Below are 11,046 nucleotides of genomic sequence, written 5' to 3'. Positions count from 1 at the left end.
GAGAGCATGAGCTGCAAGAATTTTGGGAACAATAGCAGAGTGTTTCTCAACTGTGGCTTTGATGTCAATGCACTTCTTGTTGACAGATGATGTTGACTCCATGCATAGCTGACACGTTAATTGTTGGTATAGGTAGAAATGCAGTAGCAGCACAAACACATCAGTGTCGTCACACACCACTGTGATAGATGCATTGGCAACTGACTCTGCAACAGATACCACCTGCTGAATGATAATAACATCAGCCTCTTCATGGGTTGTCTTGAGATCTTGTCGATGAATCAGTAAACCATTGTTGACCTCCACAGGTACTGAGGAACTTCCAGTTAATACAACTTGTGTGAGCAGACTTTCAACGATTCTCTCATCTCTTGCAGATAATCTACTACTAGATCTATCAGTTGAACTTTGTTTGAAGTAACTGTGAGTAGAATCTTCTGTGGTGGGAGGGGCATGGACAGAGAAATCTTGTGTTGTCGGTTGGCTTCTTTGTCCCGTGATGATCTTGTGACACCTTTGATGCTCTATCCAAAGTACCTGTCAAATACAAGGTACACATCAGCGTCTTTCAGTTTCCTCATTACATATGAAGCAACATTGTCAATGAAATCTTTTACTTTTCCATCTTTCGGCCAGTGAATCACCCATAGCATTGCAGAACCATCAATGATAATGCTTTTTTGGTCCGAGGGGAGGCTTTCTGACAATTCAACCTGCAATTGATTCCTCAAAGTAGCTTTGTTTGTGGCTGTTCTCATGACACCTGCATCGGTAAAAATAGAAGTAGGCACTGGTGACAACTCAAACTTTAAGACCTCAGAAATGTTGATGTCTCTTCCTGAGGCCTGAAGTCCAATGATTCTGGAGTAGATCAGATTTGTGTCATATAACGTGGCAGATCCAATCTGAACATGATTCTTCAAGACAGCCATAGTCTTTATCTTCTTTGACAAGGGCCTATGAAATCCATCTGGCCATGACCTTTCAAATTTCTCCATTTCTTTCTGACCCACTGCCAATGCCTTATCAACATTCACAGTACTGTCTGCAAATCTGCCACTCACAACCTGCAAAAGTTTATCAGTAGGGAGTTGCGATACGTCTAGTGGATCACTTGACTCTTGCAGCTTCTGTCGAATGTTTTCCCGATCTTTTGCATCTGCTGCAATTCGGCCTTTTATTTCTTCTTTATGAACTTGATTTGTTGATTTGTCCTGGTTTGTCATGTCATAGATATCATTTGACAAAACACTGCAAATATGAAGACTCAAGGCCCATGTCTTCAGAGTGTTTGGCTTTAAGGTGATGCCAATGATGCCATCTGGACCCTTTCCATATTTCATGAAAGTAGTTTCAATCATCATGTCTGTCCATATTCCATTCCAAGTACCAGGTGTATGACGCGTGACGTGTTCCCCTTTGAGAAACTTCTCAAGTAGTCCTGGATTTAGTTCTTCTGCTGTTCTAAGATAATAGAGGCCATAACGAGCATAGTTCTGATGTCCAGCAGCAAAGAAATATGGCATCATCAGTTTCACTGCAAGCAAATGGAGTGGCCAATCACCCTCTTTTTCAGCTCGGACAAACTGTAGCATCAGCAAAACTGGTTTGATTAGCATATCCAACCACAGTCGCGTTGTTCTGGCATGTCTTGCTCTGCCTTCCAAGATGTTCAATAAGTCTTCTGGCTTGGATACTTCTGTTATCACATTCCTTAACAGCTCTTCAAAAAGAATTCTTAACGCTCGTAAGTTTTGAGGGTATCTTTTTCCTGACATCATGTTTGTTACACTTCCGAAAGTTTCATCAACAACCAACTTAAGGGTGTCTGTGGCAGTTTCACGGAAAACAAGAATACTGGCTATTCCATTTCCTCTTAGAATAATCAGTTCATCAGCAAAGCACCTTGATAATTCTTCAATAAACTGTCTTTTTGAAAGCATGACCCCTCCACTCTCTAGGTACTGATTGTATACTTCTGTGGAATTTCTAATTTGTTTCCGATCAGCATTCATTGATCTGATCACATAATAGAGTGATTCATCTGAAATTGATTCGTTTCCATTCAGTGTTGAAGTAGCTAATTGTACAGATTTAGGGGCCATAAAATTTGTTCCACATTTGTCATGATATCTTGCATCTGCAGCATGAAGATCACTTATGGCACCATCTACTCTAAGTCGAACTTCATCTCCCCACTTATCCTAGCCTATATCGCATGTCCCAAGAATTATATTCTTGAATGATCTTTGGCCATCATCTGCAGTTCTGCAAAGAAGAGATCTCTTCCATCGTCCAGCATTTCTAGAGTCTTTTTCAATTTCACATGGGTTCCCACAGAATAAGCAATGTTTTAGAAAGTTAAAGTCAGTGCTTGAAACTGAACGACGCCTTCTCTTTTGGGATGGTTCTGGCAGGCATTTATCTGAACAATATTATATATTATATTAATGATATATTGAAAGGTAGTTGAATAGCAAAATATTAACTATAATGTTTCAAAAAGTTTAAAATTCAAATAAATATGAAATTGATTTATGAAATTGTAGCCACTGACAGACATACATCAATTATTTAACATATTTCCAGTGCACCTGTACCAATAATCAATATTGCATTTGATGAAAATTATGTAACATTTCATTTGAATCATTTAGGGCTCATATTGCCAAATACGTCTTTTTTTTGTCCTTTGTAGGTTGATATCAAACATAATAGTTCTCAGGAAAATAGTATCTACAAATCAAACCCTTTCAATTTATTTTAGTAATCAATTTAGAGACAAAAATAAAATAAAATCTCTTCCTTACTTGCATAGTCAATAGAGACCCTATGGCAGTATGATAAGTGGTTTGGAAAGTAGTATATACAGTTTTCATCAAACTATCAATTCAAGTGAATGGAGACATTATTTCCATGAGATATTTTGCATACAGTTTGCAAACATGAATATATTGATGCATATATAAATAGTTGTTATATATTTCAACAACAAATAAAGTTTAATGCAGTTTGATCTGAATTATTTTCCCCACTTATCTCTCATTCAATTACTCTGCATTACTGCAATGTCTATGTCATAAATCAGTTGGACAACAAAAATAACTTACCATTGTGCCATATTATTTGTGAAAATGAGGTAGAAAATGAGTAACTAATGTAAACAGTCTGTACAGGAAGTACTCCATTTTGTGCTACTTACCGAACAACTTATTTTACCTCCATACGGCCCTCTGCTGGCGCTTGAAATTCCAAGGGTATATTCTAAAACACATTTTAATAAAAATCCTCAAGGGTGCCAAGTTGGCATCCAGTTGTTTCTTGATCTACATATCTTTAACTTATAAAATCAGCAATAAAACACTGTGGGACCTTAAATGCAAGGTTAGCATTGAAAATTGCTTTTAGCTACTAGACTAAACATATTTGTTATTTTCTTAAGGTGCCCGCATTCATTTCATGAAGTAGTTTGTTTCAATCTTGAATTATTAATTGAATATCTCTTGCATATTTTTACCCTGTAAATTAAATTAATGCACTGCTGCAAAATGGGTAGATGTATGTAGTACTGTTACTCATGTCATCTAAAATTATGGGCTGTCATTCGGTCAAAAAATACAAGGTTGAAAAAAAGGACAAAAGTACGCAATTAAGGTCAAATATTATGAATAAAGAACTAGATGTTACTACTAAAGGTCAAAAATACAAAACAAACACACGCCGGTTAAACATACAAAGTTGAAATAAATGTCAAAAGTACCCAATATTAATAGTCAAATGTTACGAAAAGACGTCATAAGAAAAGAAAGAACAATGTGTCCGAAAGAGTGAGTGAGTGGGGTTTTACGCCGCTTTTAGCAATATTCCAGCAATATCACGGCCGTGTATATGATAACTGCATGCCTAGGTGCACAATGTATTACGTCATTCCTTGTGCACTCACCGTCTGACGTCACACACACACACACAGATATATATATTTATCATATAATGGGTAGGTTTCTCGGCAGGATAAAGCCAACGGATAAAAACGATATCCGTTGGGGTCATATGCGGATAGAGATGCAAATATCAAAGGTCAAGTAGGGACTACTTTCAGTGTTTATAAACAAACATGGCGTCGCACTTGTCATTCGGCGAGTCAGAATTAACCATCGTGAATCTGGATAAACTACAGGGATAATTGATACAATTATTAAAAAAAACAGTCTTACATACTGAAAGTCAGTGTCGAACTGCGACGTAACTAAGGCATTTTATAAGTTTGGGCAACTTTGGAGATATAAATTTCGAAACAATTTTGCGAGGGCACTAGGCCTAGCCAAGCGGGATCAGTAGCCATATCTGTGCTTGTAGACCTTTGCGGCTTGAAACCTTTTCCACAAATAAAAATAGTTGGGTTTAGGCGAAATATGTATGAATTGTTACCTTGTTTCGTTTTGGCGCTGTGTATACTTCTTAACGTTATGACAGACCAGGCCGACTGTGAACGTCTCATGATGTCTCATAGACTAGGGTTAGAGTAGCTTCCCTTTGACAAAGGGCAGTTACTCTAGCGGACAGACCGATGGATTGTCGCGAAAGGCAAGTAAAAACAATTGTTGTTTTGCGTATATGTTGCTTCGCCACTGTTGTCTGGTCATTCTGTAATTTAACCTCAAGAAAATTGCAACAGAATATTTTACGACTGTTTCCTTTTAATTGAATGTATTTGAGTTTGTATTAAAAAGTCTACCAAAATCAACCTTCGAGAAAATGGTTAATTCCCGCATCAAAAAAGATAAAAACCAACGAGGAGAATATGGTTTCTACGGGCCGCCGTACATCAAGAAGAGCTCGCAAAGGGAGATAATTCGTAGTGATGTTGCTAGTGCCTAGGAAAATATTCAGAAAAAAACAACGATAACAGAGCCGTATTATTTTATGGTAAGTTGACAAATACACATTTATTTAAAAATGTAAATAATAATGATAAAAATATAAGCAGTTGGCTTCCAATATACTTCTAACATGCCCATCAACATAAATTGTATAGCGTCGTCTGCTATGTAACTACGGCCGCACCAGCAGAGAACACGTGTGTTAAACACGACCGATAACCATATTCCTGTCTTTTATAAATTCATCCAACATTGTTACAATTATTAGAAACATAATTATGTGAAAAATTATTTCGAAAAGTGGACCCTCCTTGATAAAATCAAAAATGTATGGAAGCCCATGAGTGACATGATGTATAATCATTTGTGTAATGCGTACGTAGTTTGCAATTCATTAAATTCTTTACGTTTTACAACCAATCTTGACAATATTGATATCGGAACAAGTTAACTATTTCTAAAACACCCGATATTGACATTACTTGCGTCTTGAGTGCATTTGTTTTACTATTTAAAGTCACAAAATTAACTCTTTTAACCGGCTTGTAACTTTTTTGTGTGTCTGGGAAATTGGTGAAAAACGGAACCAGCAAAATTCAGCAAATGCAGATGTAATTACTTGAAATATATAGGAATTTAAACAACTTTACTCTCTTTTGGCACGATGCTGTAAGACATTTTTCTTCTCTCAGAATTACGGCTACCATTCTGGAACGGCATGATCTCAGACAACAGCGCCAGTGGATTCTGTCTCCGTTTCTTGACTTGAAACTACAGCGAGGCACTTGTGTGTTTATTCGCCGAAGGCCCGGGTTCGATTCCCCATATGGATGCAATGCGTGAAGCCCATTTCTGGTGTCCCTCGGGGCAATCTCATTAAAATCAAATCTTTGTACTCGCTGCCGCCAAACAAAGATCTGAGGACATCCCATTAGGGGTCGCGTCAGAACGACCTTTCATCCGACCAATCAGAGCGTCGCTTACCAGATCATGAAAGTGACAGTCGGAACGTGTTTTCTAATCATGCAACCACGAAATATTTGAAACGGGGTATTCCGAACGACAGTTACGGGTTTTATGATTATATCCATACAATCTAGGCCATCTATAAGCCATTTCAGAGTGTTCTTCTTATCAGTTTTAATTTTTTTATCGAGAATACGTCAAAATATGTTTCGAAGAGTAGTCGCCAGTTTGAAACTAGTGTCGTAAAGCGTGTTTAGGAATAAACACTATGTATTTAGCTCGCCAAGGCTCGCTAAATACAATGTTTATTCTTAATGCAGGATATTTACCATCCACAAACACACTCGCGTGATAACCTCTCTCTCTCTCTCTCTCTCTCTCTCTCTCTCTCTCTCTCTCTCTCTCTCTCTACCGTCTCTGATTTGTCCTTTGTATATCATATATGGGATTACTTTTAAAAATGTGAAGTTTTTAATTTGACTCAGTATATCTAGTATACAAAAACTCTAAAACGGGTGGTTAATTTGTTTTCTTAGCATTTTCATGAATGCACTTGCAATGTATTTGTCACGAGAATAATGTCCATTGTTACTTTTAGTGAAGGAAAACATTATTTAAGCTGTTTCGAAACTCGAAAGTGGTCGTCACATCGGTGAAATGTAAACAATGACACATATATCTACCCCATTTTCAACAGTGATATGTGCGTTAATATTTCGTGTCAGCTCACTGTTATCACGAAATCGTATACATAATACATGTAATTAAACGACCACGTCAATGAAATACTGTTGGCATCTTTGTTTTAGCAAATTTGATGAAGCAAATGTCGCCGATTATGCCCCGTTTTCTCCCATTGTGAAATGGTGGTTTAGCGGAATTATTACTGAACGCAAAGTATCCCTAATAATGGTGTTTAATGATGGGGTCTGTCATTGGTTCTGATATTTGGCCTCTGGATTTTATTCACATGAAAAGACATTTATTTGGCATTTGTTTTCTTATTACACAATGAAATTAATCATAAATATATCTAATAATTTTGGAAACAGATTGGATTAATTTCAATCTAGTGTTTCTGAACTAGATCTGTGTGTGTGCTTGTTAAAATGCCGGGTCTGAATGGGATAATAATAAAGAATATGATCATAATTAATTTGGTACAGTGGCATACACATCCATGAGTATTCTACATTATGCAATATAGCGACTGGGGAGTCCTGTAAAGAACAACATAAAGAAGTGTGCATACCATTATTATTAAATAGTTATGATTATAATCATCATGTTAGATGAAATATCTGTGTACGAAATTATCTACAAATAAACTAATCAATAAAGAAGTTAAGATACAGTATTGTTCAAGCAAAGAAAAAACCCAGTATGATCATGATGGTAATACATAACATTAAAAGTGCACAGAAATTGTAATATTTGAGGATGAAAGCTGGAGACATGTGTACTTTCCACTATTTATTTGTGAACAGTTTAACTATGGTAATGATTACAGGTACCAATGGAACCTGTCTAGACTATGAGTACCATAGTTTTGGGGGCTTAAAGCCAGTATCCATGCATATACTGACATCATTCAGAGCATGATATACACGTAGATCTGACAGAAGTAATAAATCACATACATGTAATATGATGTCATCATTTATTCAGCCAGTGGATAAAATGATGCATTCCTTCACACTCTTATGCCTTAACAGTATTGCTTCCATACCTGGATCAATACACAGTCAGTGATTTTGCTTTGAATTCAGGAGAATTTCACTTTCAGGACAAACTGTTTGGGTGTCTGGATCTCAAACACGGCATTGGTATCTAGCAGAATTTCATGGCATTTCATTGATTTTCCATATCAAATAGAAAACCTGCCAATGGTGTAATTTATAATAAAATTTTCTATAATCTGAAATGTCTTCAGTTGATTAATTGCCACACCATGACTGTTACATTTTTATTTTTTCATTCTGTGAAAAAGAGAATACACCTGGATGTGTATGTCACTGTATCAAATTAATTCAAAATAATGAGCATATTCTTTATTATTATGCCATTCACACCCGACATTTTTACAAGCTCACACATAGTTAAAAAAACACTAGATTTTCCAAAATTATTAGATCTATTTATGATTAATTTCATTGTGTAAAAAAACAAATGCCAGATAAAGGGATTTTCATGTGAATAAAATGTCAGAACCAATGACAGACCCCATCATTAAACACCATTATTACGGATACTGGGCGTTCAATAATTCCGCTAATTAAACCACCATTTCACAATGGGAGAAAACGGGGCATTATCGGCGATATTTGCTTCATCAAATTTGCTAAAATACAGATGCCTACGGTATCGTATTGACGAGGTGGTTTAATTACATGTATTGTATACGATTTCGTGATAACAGTGAGCTGACACGAAATATTAACGCACATATCACTGTTGAAAATGGGGTAGATCTATGAGTCATTGTTTACATTTCACCGATGTAACTGTAACCGGAGTGGTTTAGGTGAAGGAATCACTAAACGCAGGTTTATTTGTGGATGCTAGTTGTTTAATACATAAATAAACAGAGGCCCTGTGAAAATAAATACAGAGTTAAAATATGCACAATACCTACACATACAAATAAGTCATTACATTATAACTTATTAACAAATATTAGAATCTTATATATGATCATATACATTGTTATGACCACTTTCGTGTTTCAAAACAGCTTAAATAATGTTTTCCTTCACTAAAAGTAACAGTGGACGTTATTCTCATGACCAATACATTGCATGAGCATTCATTAAAATGCTAAGAAAAAAATTAACCACCCGTTTCTGGCGAAAACGCACGGTATTTGGCGAAAACGGCTACTATGTGTCGGGCGAAAACGGCAACTCTATTTTTAATAACGATAAGAACGATTTATGTAGTATTATATCTTCTTCACGTGTTTACAATATCGGTCCATGTACCACCGAACATTGTGATAGTAGATGACTCAGCTAATATCTCGATAACAGGCCACAGAAAGTCAGGTACACACATATATATATACGATGGGTCCACTGGTCGGAGTTGTCGAATGATACAGCATGTTGATTTTTTCTGACATTCTTCTCGCATGCAACACATCGAAAGGCCATTGTGAATAATTGTGATCTGACATCATCATGCTAGGCCTCTTAAATACAGTTTCAGCTTGACACTGAGTTGAACTGAGTAAAGGTACTTAGACTTCAAAGCGTATAGTGTTTTCACAATAAGTTAGCTGAGCCTCCCACACAGAGTCAGTCAGTAAATTGGAGTAGAGGCTAATTTCTAATGTAAACTTGTTTTAACATTTCACAATTGTTGGTGTTTGCAAGTTATCAATCCAAGTTTAATTTCATTTATTTTACCAAGGTAAAAAAACCCAATAGGGTGCCGGTTTTGCCAGGCAAAAGTAGCCGTTTTTGCTTGAGGCGAGGTGACTTTTTCGCCAAATGGTGCCGTTTTCGCCCGGTGCCATTTCGCAGAGGTGCCGTTTTAGCTCTAACCCTTGTATTTGACGCATGAATAATTATTGCAATTACATATTTCGCATATTTAGGCCTATGGAAGTGACATTTGAAACTGTCAAGGAACTTATAAGACTGCCTTGCCCACCTGCACTGTCAGTAATATTTTGAGACTATCTCACACCTGGTTGCAACAGTGAATTAACTTGTGTCGATCGGCATTGCGAAGGAACTTGTTATCGTTCGAAACAAAACCATATCGCGCAAATACGCCGCCAGTGTTTCACTCGCGTCCATAAATCAATATTTGTATTACATGAATACTCAACTCATGTTAAATATTGTATAGTAAATATGACAAAAATCACTTACTAAAATCTCTTTGATTTTGATGTCCTTAAAATCTTTTTTTCTTCAGTTTTCATCCAATGAAAATAGTTTCATCTTGGTGTTGACGGAAGTTGTCGTACTTTGTTTTGATTCTGCAGCTGAGGTGAAAACAGCACTGAACGGTCATTTGGCTCTGGGAACTGTTGGCATTTACAAAGGGTGAACTCGGGTACTTATTATCATATTTACACATATACTCACATGGTTATATATCAGTAAAGCTTCGAGGTCGTTTGATCATCTTGAAATTGTCAATGACAGCTCCAGTAATAACGGTAGATTATGCTACAGACTGTTCCTCATAATATTGTCGCTTGTGGTGGAAAGCGTAAATCGAATATTATCCAATGACCCCAAAAGTTTTCTCGACCTACATATACCTTTATTACAGTGTCGGAAATTCATGTATTTTACATTACTGCGCAGAATCTAGCTCTAGATCTAGGAGATCACAGAACACTGTAGGCTAACACGCAGACTCAAAAGAATTCCTATGTTTGGGAAGACATGACAGCTTGTAGGTAATCTTGTTTTTTTGGTTACACGTGAATTTGCGATGTAAATCTAACCAATATGTATGGGTTATGAAAAACGACACTGTGTCAAGTACCCTGTTTTCGAAACAATTGGGCGTACATTGTTTGAATTTTGACAGAAACTCTCTGTTCTATGATATCATCCACTGTCATTTTAATCAAGGCAAAATGACTGAAATTTGTGAAATGATCTCAAATAAGGTAAATTTTAAATATCGCTGATGTTATTCATTTTACTAAATCACAAATTCACAGCATTATTACTTGAATACACAATGCCATTTAGAAAGTGGTCAAATGTAATAAATGTTATATTTTGGAGAACACTTTCTTAGCAAAGTACAGATTCTCATACTTTTTGGGGGTTGAATTCCATCTGAGATTCAAACCCACACCACCAGAATGAGACACCTTATCGCCAGCACACAAAGTCAGTGATCTAACCCACTCAGCCACGAGGCTGCCACAGAATGAAATCTGACAACTGGTAGTCTAGATCACATACTTTGTGTACCCCTCTGACAACCGTAAATAGGCACGGCTCCCATGGCCTACCAGTTGTCAGACTTTCATTTTACCAAATACTGAGTTATTCAAGAGCTTATATAGGTTCTTTTCGAAATCGCCAGAAGCCATGCATCTTTGTTAAGTCTGTGTTCAGCCATAGGGCTCCATCCAAGGTTTTTGATCAAACTTAAGAACTCTTTGTATTTTCTTTAGTTTCATGCCTAATGATAGATATAACTTGAGATTTGTATAGTGGACTAG

The 11,046-nt window shown here is 36.6% G+C and overlaps 1 protein-coding gene across 2 annotated transcripts in view; it reads left to right on the top strand.

Annotated features, from left to right (window-relative positions):
* Positions 1-5,813: 5,813 nt before the first annotated feature.
* The window catches only part of LOC139473358 (autophagy-related protein 9A-like), a 314,783-nt gene continuing 309,550 nt past the window's right edge, over positions 5,814-11,046 (top strand). Inside the window, exons 1-2 of one of the 2 annotated variants that reach the window (XM_071255894.1) lie at positions 5,814-5,930; positions 9,841-9,911. The gene's annotated coding sequence lies outside the window, so the exon portion shown is untranslated. Of the gene's footprint in view, positions 5,931-9,823; positions 9,912-11,046 lie in introns of those variants that run through there. The other variant, XM_071255893.1, reaches the window with a different exon arrangement.

Source organism: Haliotis cracherodii, unplaced genomic scaffold, assembly GCF_022045235.1.
Source record: "Haliotis cracherodii isolate W230 unplaced genomic scaffold, xgHalCrac1.p SCAF_28, whole genome shotgun sequence".
Lineage (NCBI taxonomy): Eukaryota > Metazoa > Mollusca > Gastropoda > Lepetellida > Haliotidae > Haliotis > Haliotis cracherodii.
This window is presented reverse-complemented; position numbering and strand designations above follow the sequence as displayed.